General features: G+C 43.3%; 1 pseudogene; it reads right to left on the bottom strand.

Moving 5' to 3' along the window:
• The window catches only part of LOC119970133, a 397,883-nt pseudogene that overhangs the window by 126,242 nt on the left and 259,514 nt on the right, over positions 1 to 12,127 (bottom strand).

Below are 12,127 nucleotides of genomic sequence, written 5' to 3'. Positions count from 1 at the left end.
CAAGCAGAGAGGAGTGGAACTATATAGAACCTCCTTAGGCTGTATGACTCACACTGAATATAAACAGTGAATATCACATGTAACACAATTGTACTGCAGCATCTCAGAGTGCAACCTGATCTACGTAGACACCTTAAATACCGTTGCACCATTTGTAATGACCATTTTGAAATGCCTGTAACATTTCTTTGACTGTATTAAGCACCTCAGATGGCAACATAATGTACGTAGAGAAGCTGAATATTATTGCACTTTGCGTGATGGCCATTTTGAAATGTTTGTAATGTTCTTTCACATATTTTATGAATTTTATGAATATATTTTTGCAAAAAAAATTTCTAGAGAAAAATATTGGAGAAAATGTAAAAGAAATGAGAATGAATTAATCAAATGAGAATATTTGAGAAGTTAATTAGGCAAAATGAGGATAGCTTGTTGAGACCAAACATCCAGGGAGCCTGAGGGAAATGGGAAAATACATAGCAAAGGCTCTAGAAATTATGGAGATGCCTGCCTAATGAAAAGCCTACACCCCTTTTTGAAAAGAAAGCTAACTAAGGCAATTTATCATCTGCATTGGAGCAAATTTTGGAATCATTAATCAGCAGTGAAATTACTAGGTTATTCAGAAGAAAAAATGATTACAATTCACCAACACAGATTTTAGAAATTAAGATCGTGCTCAACAAACCTAATAGTCTTTTGAGATGCAACAGGTCATTGTGGATGTGGAAAACCTACGTGGAATTTCTGAAAGTCTTTCTCAAGGTACCACACAGGAGGCTTTCGGAGAAGATTAAGGTGCAAGGGAATAACAGCAGTTTCTCAAGAGTGATCAGGTGTGAGTAAAGGTATCCCATTGGATTTGGGTCTGACTAAAGATGACCCGTGTTTCATTTGGAGTTTTTAGCAAATGTCTGATTACTTTTTTGCATTGCCTCACTCTGCAACAACGGCATCAATTATGGTGTACGATTCATCATTTTCTTTTCAATCTTTGGTAGTGTTGTCATTCAGTCTTTTGTATGTTTGTATTTAGAGATAAGTAGTTTATCAAACATTTAATCACATTTGTTACTTTATGTTTCATGTATGTCCCAACAGTATTTTAATGTCCATATATGATTTGTGTTTTACATAAATACAATCATTCCTATTCATACCTTTAGAAGTTCAAAATAATGCAGGCAATGGTAAACAGGTGCCAGTAACAGTCTGGGGAGAACATATTGCACAGCTTCTTTGAAACCTTCACCTATTGACTGAAATTAAATGCATGAATTAGTTTAGTAGAAACTAGGTTACATTTGTAATTGTTGAGCAAGAGGCAGAATTTAAGTAGTTCACATTTGTGAAAATGCTCACCTGTAAGTAGAATGCAGCGCCTGGCTTTGATAGAAGACTGAGGAAATGATCATGAAAGCCAGGCCGTAGTATGTCCTGCGCATAGTTTTCATATGGATCAAATGCTAATTCCTGAAAAAAATGTCAAATATAGCTACCCGTCAATATATCAGGAAATAAATCAATTTATGCACTGATCATGCAAGATATAGAGCAAATGATGTTTAGTAATACAAAACATCTACAAACAGAAGAAATCAGTCGATTTGAAAAGCAGCTTGAAGATGATAAATTCAGAAATTAGTATTTCAGGATCATATGGGGATTACCCCATGTAACTACCCTTCAGTTTATTTTAATTAAAGCTTTTGAAATAGCTCCTGAGTTCAAAGACAACCTCATAGAACCAACCACCTTAAGTACCTAAATGTTATTTTCAAAGAACATTCTGATGAAGGTAAATCTACAAATTTTTACAAATTCACACTTTTAAAGGGTGATGCCACAGGTGAAAATATTTCCATTAAATAACAAATTTAAAGTGCTAAGACGTCCAAAGATGCCTCAGAAGGGAGAGAGGACACTGGAGGGGTTAGGGCTATGATCAATGGGATGGTCAAAGAGGATTTTGAAAGTGGACAACGATACAGCAAAGGACAGAAGATAGGAAGAAAATTCCATAATGAAGTAACATGATGGCTAAAAGTTCTGGTATTGGTGCTAGAATAGAGACAAGGGGGGGATGCACAGTTGACCAGCTTCTGAAAAGCAGAGGTATAAACTGAAATAAAGGACAGTGTGATGAATGTAGGAATTTCATATATATATATTGTATTATATGTACCTGGTGCAGTAATGGTTACAAGCCTGTTTCAGTATGTGTACATATCTGTTCCAGCAATGTTTTTAAAAATACTGGTTTAAAAAACAGGCAGACACTGTGCTACAGAAGGGGTAACTAAGGTATCGGACAGATGAGATCATCCTTATTTTAAATCATGTCTGAAAGGACAGGTTTAATGGATTTTTATTATTATTTCAGGGAGTAGGTGATTTGCCACAATGTGATTAAACTTAAGCAATCAGGTCATGGGATTTGAGTGGATAAGGATGATGTAATTAATGGGGAGAACCAGGGCTGAAACAGTAAAGTTTTGAGTCAGTGAGTTTAGATTTGGCTGTTAACAGAACAATAGCTTTTGGAATAAGCCGTAAAGTAAACAGTTGACACAGGCAAGAATCTGCAAGCTGTTTCCTGAAGAATCTATCTCTTCAAGCTATCTATATATAGCAAGCATTACTGTGTTTGCTAACTGTATTTTAAAGTGGATTTTGACCTGTGATGGATTTTGCGTCACTGGAAAAAAAGAAGATAGCAGTTAGGAGTTTAAAGTGTTTCATTTTATTGTTAAGCATTGTTTAATTGGTAATTGCTAAGCTATATTTTCTGTGCTGTTAAAGTTAGTTTAATATTGTGTTAATAATAAAGTTTGTTTCAATACGGCATATCCCTATTTGTATGTGGAGTCACTCCTGGGACGAAGTATCCTTTCCTCACAGCTTCACAATTTTAAATATTAGGGTTTCTGTCCAGTATCCTAGCAAAGGTTGTGGTCTGGTCTGGCATTGAATAACAGAAAGGTTGTAGAGTTTGGAAAAGCAAAACAAACGAGGAATTTGTAAACTTGGTTAAGTTTCTATGTCTCCAATGAAACAATGAAACATTAGACAGAAATCCAAAGGTTTACACAGGACCCAAATGAAGACTTCATTAAAATTGCTGCTGCATAGATTTGGGCCCTAGAAAGACAAGATATTTAAGGCATCAAAAGATATTTCAGTGCACGATAAAGTAGTACAGTGTGCAATAGAGTACCACTGAACATATTGTTTCGAATAAATATCTTCATATAATTATAAAAGTACATTATAAATACATAAGGTGCATACAATTACAATCTCTTTCAATACATGAAGCATATCCCTGTACTTACAATTAAAGGTCATATTTACAATGAGGATTTAAATTTCATATCAAACATTCTCTGATGTATACAGCCCGAGGGGTTTTATGTGGGTTCCAGACCCTGTATGTCCTCTGACAGGAGGGCTTTAGACTGTAGTCCCAGAACTTGAAATATGCCAGAATACAAGACTAAGTCATGGACAGGTCAGTGTACTGGAAATCCAACCAGTTTTGGGCTGAATAAAGAGTCTTTTCTCAAATTGATGGGTCTCCAGCAGTAGATGTTCGTCTCAGTACGGGTCCCAGAGAACAGCTTGTCGGGCATTTCCTGCATTACAGAGTTGCTTGGATGAACTGCAACAAAAATAACCATCTCTTTTCAGATCTTTTTTACAAAGTCACATTCCAGAAGGAAGTCTCCTCCCCACCGCAGATTCCTTGAGGCATGTATATAGTGATATTGAAACTCTAAGGATGTGACAGGAAGGGCCCTTCTCACCACCAGTCAAGTTATTTCCTGTGCTTGTCTGAAAGTTCTGGCAACGTGGCATTCTGCCAAATGACTTGCTCAGGGAAACATTCACCAGGACCCACCATCTCCTTTTCCTGCAGGGGCCTCAAAGACATTATGCGTGGATCATTGCCTGATGGACAATTGGTCAAAGTTGTCTTTCTGCACAAGCATTTCCATGAGGGACAGGTGGTATGGCACGGTCCTCCTAAATGGACCCTTTCTGAGGATCGTCACCATATTATGGTGGAGGGACTTGCACGTTCCAATGAACTGGAGAGTGATGCTGTCTAGAGCGCACGTTCTTGGTAGGGCCTCGCATGGTTGAGGGGGAAGGTTCCAGTCAAAGAGCGATCTAAGAAGTCCTTAATGGTAGAGCAGGCGGCCCCAACGGCCTAAGGAGGAAGAAGGCTGTAACAGGGAAGTGGCCCAGTTGTTGTGGTCTACCATGCCACTGAATCCGGCCACAAACCGCTAAGACCAACTCAGCTGTGCATTGGAGTTCCCGAGCTAAACAATGTCATGTGCAGGCCTCCATCAGGCATATGTCCTGTGGCGACGGAGGATTGGCGACAGGGCAGAGCTGTGATACCTGGAGACCCCCAGGCACGATTCCGCACACATGCAGCAGATGAGTGGTGGTTGTTGGGCACCTATATCGGGACACGGGTGCCTTTCAGAAATCACATTCATGACTGAGCAGCCCTCTTCAGCGTACCCTCTGCTGACCCCTAACGGGGCAGCATCCGGAAAAGATACCCCAAAAATAGATTGCCCAATTTCTCCTGGCTGGGAAACTGCACCCAGTGGGATCACCATCCCTGCGGTCAAAACAGGAAGTTAAATATCGGAACCTGGAATGTGAGGATGCTCATTGACACCCCTGTCTACACCTCCCGCTACCTTGGGAAAGCGGGCAGCATAATTGGATTGGATTGGATTTGTTTATTGTCACGTGTACCGAGGTTCAGTGAAAAGTATTTTTCTGCAAGCAGCTCAACAGATCATTCAGTACATGGGAAAAGGGAATTAAACAGAATTCAAGAAATACAAGAAAATACATAATAGGGCAACACAAGATATACAATGTAACTACATAAGCATTGGCATCGGATGAAGCATACATGGGTGTAGTGTTAATGAGGTCAGTCCATAAGAGGGTCATTTAGGAGTCTGGTAACAGTGGGGAAGAAGCTGTTTTTGAGTCTGTTCGTGCGTGTTCTCAGACTTCTGAATCTCCTGCCCGATGGAAGAAGTTGGAAAAGTGAGTAAGCCGGGTGGGAGGGATCCTTGATTATGCTGCCTGCTTTCCCCCGGCAGCGGGAGGTGTAGATGGAATCAATGGATTGGAGGCAGGTTTGTGTGATGGACTGGGCGGTATTCACGATTCTCTGAAGTTCCTTGCGGTCCTGGGCCGAGCAGTTGCCATACCAGGCTGTGATGCAGCCCGATAGGATGCTCTCTATAGTGCATCTGTAAAAGTTGGTAAGGGTTAATGTGGACATGCCGAATTTCCTTAGTTTCCTGAGGAAGTATAGGCGCTGTTGTGCTTTCTTGGTGATAGCGTCGACATGAGTGGACCAGGATAGATTTTTGGTGATGTGCACCCCTAGGAATTTGAAACTGCTCACCATCTCTACCTCGGCTCCGTTGATGCTGACAGGGGTGTGTACAGTACTTTGCTTCCTGAAGTCGATGACCAGCTCTTTAGTTTTGCTGGCATTGAGGGAGAGATTGTTGTCGTTACACCACTCCACTAGGTTCTCTATCAAATCAAAGACCCCTCCCACCCAGGTTATTCACTCTTCCAACTTCTTCCATCAGACAGGAGACACAAAAGTCTGAGAACACGCACTAACAGGTTCAAAAAAGCTTCTTCCCCGCTGTTATCAGACTCCTGAATAATACTCTTATGGACTGATCTGATCTCTTCACAAATCCTGTCTACTGAGTAGTACTGCACTCCATATGCTCACCCATTGCCTATGTAGTTACATTGTGGATTTATGTATGAACTATGTTTTTTTTCATGTTTGGAATTATATGTCTGGACTGTACGCAGAACAATACTTTTCACTGTACCTCGGTACACATGACAATAAATCAAATTCAAATGCAATCCAACCCAAAGAAGGATCGTCTGGAAAGATGATTTGCTGTCTTGGCCCAGGAGCTAGCAAGATATAACATCAACATTGCTGTTCTTAGTGAAACCTGGCCAGTAGAGGATACACCTTCTTCTGGTAAGGGAAGTCAGAAGCATCCACAGAGTCAGTTTCGTCTCGACGAACAAGTTTGCCACTGCTCTCTCAGAAATCCCCTTGAGTGTCAGTGAAAGGCTGATCACACTAGGACTACATAGCAGCCAAAACCAATGTGCCACTGTCATCAGCGCTTGGGGGCAGCATGGTAGCACAGTGATTAACACTGCTGCCTCCCAGTGCCAGGGACCCAGGTACAATTCTAACGTTCTAAACTCTGTGTGGAGTTTGTACATTCTTCCCGTGTCTGCGTGCGTTTCCTCCGGGAGCTATGGTTTTCTTCTATGGTCCAAAGATGTGCAGGTTAGGTGGATTGGCCATGTTAAATTACCCCTCAGTATCCAAAGGTTAGGTGGGTTTACAGGGATAGTTTGGGTATGGGCCTAGGTAGGTTGTTCTTGCAGAGGGTCAGTGCAGACTCGATTGGCCGAACGGCCTTCTTCTGCAATGTAGGGATTCTATGATTCTATACATTAGATTCCAACCATGAATTCAAGGAGAGGTTCTATTCTGATCTCAATGGTGTCCTTGCTTCCATCCCAGGGACGACAAGATCATCCCTCCTAGGTCACTTTATTGGGCGTCACCCTACAAAATCTGGAGTGGAACTATCAGCAAGAAATGGCATGGGGAAGGGCAAAACCAACAGCATCCAATCTTGACCACGTGTCCCCCAACATGGCCTAATCGTGAAGAACACAGCCGTCTGCCAGAAAAAACAGCTCAAGACCACGTGGAGACACCCACCGTCGGAGGACACCCTGGGCTGCATCATTGTCCGAGGCAGTTATGAGGGACCTGCTTATCACCAGGGCCATGAAGGGTTCTGAATAGTATTGGATGGACCACCGGCTTAGGCGTTTGGTGTTGAACATCAGCCTGGTGCCAAGACCATGAAGGACCCAAAAAGTTGCCTGGAGAAAACTGAACATTGCAGCATTGAAGAACGCGGGACAACGGGATGAGTTACAGGTTCAATTTTACATTGCACTGGAGCAAGTGCCCACCACTGTTGTAGATAGCTTCAAAATCAGTAGTTTTCGTGTGACTATCATTTTGTAGCTTGAATTACTGTGTTCTTGAGCATTTTCTGCTAAAATTGATGTAACCATTTTAATAAAAACTAAACCAGTATTATTAGAAACCAGTCGGATTAGTTAAGTAGAAAGCCTTAATTTTGAGACAATTAAAGAATAATTAATTAATCAATAGGTGTGTTAGAAAAGCCAGAAATGTAATTTGGAAGCACAAATGTTTTAACTTCCATAATTATAAGCATATTATTAACGCTTGATTATTAATACAGACTCTTAAAGTGCTGTGGGAATAAGAATATTATGTACTTCTCACGCCACAGAATAAAGAGGTAACATGAATGTTAAGCTTGACTAGGAAGACTGAATAGGCCCTTGTTTGAGGGACCTATCACCAAATGACAGACAGCTATGTTGACCAATTATTGGTCAAGACCCATCCTGCCTCAAGGTAAGAGATATAGTTTGAGAAAGCTGAGACAATGTCCGTAATTACATAAAAATCAACGGGTGAATTCTTATTTCATTACTGACATGTGATAAGTAATTGGCTATTTTTTCGAACAATTGGCTAAGGTGGGCTTTCAACTTCTAAGGTACAAAAAAAGGGGTCTCAAGAAGTCATTTTGGGTAAGGATGGACAGAGGCAGAGGACAGAGAAAGGCAGTCAGAGATGTGAAGACAGATGCAAAGAGAAAGATGTGGGTAGAGAGGGTCAGTGAGAAATGTTCACAGGGGCAAGGACAGAGGGGAGGTGGGGAAAGAGCTGTTTATGGAGAGATGCTGAAAGCAGATTTCTATGTTTTTCCAGAGTTATCATTTCATGACTTAGTCTGAGAATTCTGGTCAATTGTTAAAGTTAAGCTTTTTCCTCTTACTGTTAATTAAAGCTAATTTAAAAAAAAAATATTTCTATTCTCCTTTTTCACAGTTTCTCCCAAATTTACACCCACCAACAATAAACAATAATCAGCAACAAATATGTCAATCCCCACAATAACAACGATCCCATCCTCCCACCAACCCCCAAACATTAGCCCGCATGTTTACATAAACAAACGACAAAAAGGAATCAGGGATCACCCATAGTCACCCTTAATACACACAACCCCCTCCCCCCAACCCTCCTACCCATCCCCCCCCAACTAATGTTCGATGTTATTCAGTTCTTGGAAGTGCATAATGAATAATGCCCATGAATTGTAGAACCCCTCCATCCTTCCCCTCAGTTCAAACTTAACCTTCTCAAGAGTCAAGAATTCCAACAAGTTCCCCTGCCACACCAGAGCACAGGGGGGAGAGGCTGCTCTCCATCTCAACAGGATCCGCCTTCGGGCGATCAACGAGGCAAAGGCTACGTTATCTGCCTCCGCATCCATTTCCATCCCCGGCTGGTCCGACACCCCGAATATGGCCTCCCGGGGACCCGGGTCCAGTTTCACATGCACCACCTTGGAAATTACCCTAAAAACTTCCTTCCAGAAATCCTCTAGCTTTGGACAGGACCAAAACATATGAACGTGATTAGCCCCCCCCCCCCCCCCCCCCCCCCCCACATTCACACAACACTCACACACATCTTCTACTCCTTCAAAGAATCAGCTCATCCTCGCCCTCGTGAGGTGTGCTCTGTATTCCACCTTCAGCTGTATCAGCCCCAACCTCGCACATGAGGTGGAGGCATTTATTCTCCGGAGCACCTCACACCAGACCCCCTCCTCTATAACCTCTCCCAACTCTTCCTCCCACTTTGCTTTGATCCTTTCCAGTGGTGCCAGATCTTCTTCCAAAATAGATCCGCACACCGCTGACACTACCCCCTTCTCCAGTCCCCTTGTCGTCAGCACTTCCTCCAGCAATGTGGAGGCTGGTTCCTCCGGGAAGCTGTGTTTCCTTCCTGGCAAAATCTCGAACCTGCATGTATCTAAACATTTCTCCCTGCTCCAGCCCATACTTTGCTTCCAGCTCCTTCAATCCTGCAAACCGACCCCTTAGAAACAAATCTTTTAGCGTCTTAATTCCCTTCTCTTCCCATTTCCGGAAATTTACATCCCACCTCCCTGGCTCAAGTCTGTGGTTCCCCCGAATCGGCATTTCCCTTGACCCTGCCCCCGGCCTGAAGTGTTGGCGAAACTGCCTCCAGATTTTCAATGAAGCTATTATTACCGGACTCCCTGAGTATTTCCCCGGAGCTATCGGGAGCGGCGCTGTTGCTAGTGCTTTCAGTCCCGGCCCCCTGCACAAACTCTCCTCCATTCTGACCCACTGGGAATCAACCCCTCTGACCCAGCTCCGCACCTTCTCCACATTCGCCGCCCAGTAGTATCTCAGGTTCGGAAGACCCAAACCCCCTGCCTGCCTTCCCCTCTGTAGCAGCACCTTTCTCACTCTGGCCACCTTCCCTCCCCATATGAACGAGGTAATCCTTCCCTCAATCTCCCTGAAAAAAGCCTCTGGCAGGAAAATCGGGAGGCATTAAAAAAAAACAGAAATCGCGGCAACACATTCATTTTAACCGCCTGTACCCGATCTGCCAGTGACAGAGGCAGACCATCCCACCTTGCCAGATCGGCTTTCACTCTCCCCATCAAACTAGAGATGTTGTACCTGTTAAACCTCCCCCACTTCCGGGCAACCTGCACCCCCAGATACCTAAAGTATGTCCCTGCCCTATGGAATGGCAGCCCCCCCACCCCTGCCCCCACCCCAGGCCGAGTTGTTAATTACTGCTAATTGATGTTCATTGATACTTTGCTTTTTATCTTTCTGACTTGTTACCTTTTTAATGGTTAATAAACTTTCTGAATTCATCATTTAAAGTGTTCTTTCTTGCCATATGGTTAAGTCTCTAGAACTTGAGGTGATTTATGATTGGGGATTATTGCAAACAACTGAGCCCCATAAATCTTAGTTCAGATAAATCAAAATAACACATTATACTTATGCCTATTGATTCTAATGACATTGCAATCTGCAACCTCCTCAATCGGAAGCAAGCAGTCTTCGTCGTCTGGCACATTCACTCACGTGCCCGACAAAAGACAACAGTGTACTAGACAACTAAAGGTTGAGGTCCAGTGTTGCATTCATGACATGAAGACTAACTGGTGGGTAGAAAAGGTGCATCAGATTCAGGCCTATGCCGATCAGTATGACATGCGCAACTTCTTTTAGGCTACCAAGATGATCTACAGATCCCACTCGATTGGACAAAAGTCTCTGTATCACAGAAAGAAAGCCATCCACTAGCATTGAAGGAGTACTTCTCGAACTTGTCTCAATTGGGAGTCCACTGTATCAGAGACCATTCAAGCTATCCTACAACACCTTGTGAAGGATTCCCTCAGCAATCCACCACTGATGAGCTTAAGAAGCCCATCTAAAAAATGAAGGCCAACAAAGGCAGAGGATTGGGAAGCCTTTAAAAGCGTGCAGAGGACAACTAAAAAAAGCAATAAAGGGGGGAGAAGATGAAATATGAGTGCAAGCTAACTAGTAATATAAAGGAAGATAGGTAGAGTTTTTTTCAATATATAAAAGGTAAGAGAGAGGCAAAAATAGACATTGGACCACTGGAAAATGTGGCTGGAGAAGTAATAATAGGAAACAAAGAAGTGGCAGACAAACTGAATAGTTACTTTACATCAGTGTTCACGGTGGAAGACACCAGTAGGATGCCAGAGCTCCAGGAGAATCAGGGGGCAGAGGTGAGTACAGTGACCATCACTAACGAGAAGGGTCCGGGGAAACTGAAAGGTCTGAAAGTGGATAAATCACCTGGACCGGATGGACTACACCCCAAGGTTCTAAAAGAGATAGCTGAGGAGATTGTGGAGGCATTGGTGGTGACCTTTCAGGAATCACTGGAGGCAGGAAAGGTCCCAGAGGACTGGAAAGTGGCTAACGTAACACCGTTGTTTAAGGGAGGCAGAAGACGGGAAATTATAGGCCGGTTAGCCTGACTTTGGTCATTGGTAAGATTTTAGACTCCAGAAATAGCGGAGTACTTGGAAGTGCATGATAAAATAGGACTGTGTCAGTGTGGTTTTGTCATGGGGAGGTCATGTCTGACAAATCTGTTAAGAGTTCTTTGAAGAAGTAACAAGGAAGTTAGACAAAGGAGAACTAGTGGACGTGATTTATTTAGATTTCCAGAAGGCCTTGTTCAAGGAGCCGCATAGTGGACTGTTAAATAAGTTAAGAGCGCATGGTGTTAAGGGTACGATCCTGGCATGGATAGAGGATTGGCTGGCAGAAGGCAGAGAATGGGGATAAAGAGGTCTTTTTCAGGATGGCAGCCGGTGACTAGTGGTGTGCCTCAGGGGTCTGTGCTGCGGCCACAACATTTCACAATATACATTAATGATCTGGAAGAAGGAACTGAAGGCATTGTTGCTAAGTTTGCAGATGATACAAAGATCTGTAGAGGGACAGGTAGTATTGAGGAAGCATGGGGCTGCAGAAGGACTTGGACAGGCTGGGAGAGTGGGCAAAGAACATAGAACATACAGTGCAGAAGGAGCCATTTGGCCCATCAAGTCTGCACCGACCCACTTAAGCCCTCACTTCTACCCTATCCCCGTAACCCAATAACCCCTCCTAACCTTTTTTTGGACACCAAGGACAATTTAGCATGGCCAATCCCCCTAACCTGCATGTCTTTGGACTGAGAGAGGAAACCGGAGCACCCGGAGGAAACACACGCAGACACGGGGAGAACGTGCAGACTCCGCACAGACAGTGACCCAGCGGAGAATCGAACCTGGGACCCTGGGGCTGTGAAGCCACAGTGCTAGCCACTTGTGCTACCATGTTGCCCTTCAAGTGGCAGATGGAATACAATGTGGAAAATTGTGAGGTTATGCACTTTGGAAGGAGAATTGGAAGCATAGACTATTTTCTGAATGGGGAAATGCTTAGGAAATCAGAAGCACAAAGGGACTTTGGAATCCTTGTTCACGATTCTCTTAAGCTTAATGTGCATGTTCAGTCGACAGTTAGGAAGGCAAAT

Source organism: Scyliorhinus canicula, chromosome 1 (assembly GCF_902713615.1).
Source record: "Scyliorhinus canicula chromosome 1, sScyCan1.1, whole genome shotgun sequence".
Taxonomy (NCBI): domain Eukaryota; kingdom Metazoa; phylum Chordata; class Chondrichthyes; order Carcharhiniformes; family Scyliorhinidae; genus Scyliorhinus; species Scyliorhinus canicula.
Note: the sequence above shows the minus strand (reverse complement) of the source record. Positions and strands in the feature narration are given on the sequence as shown.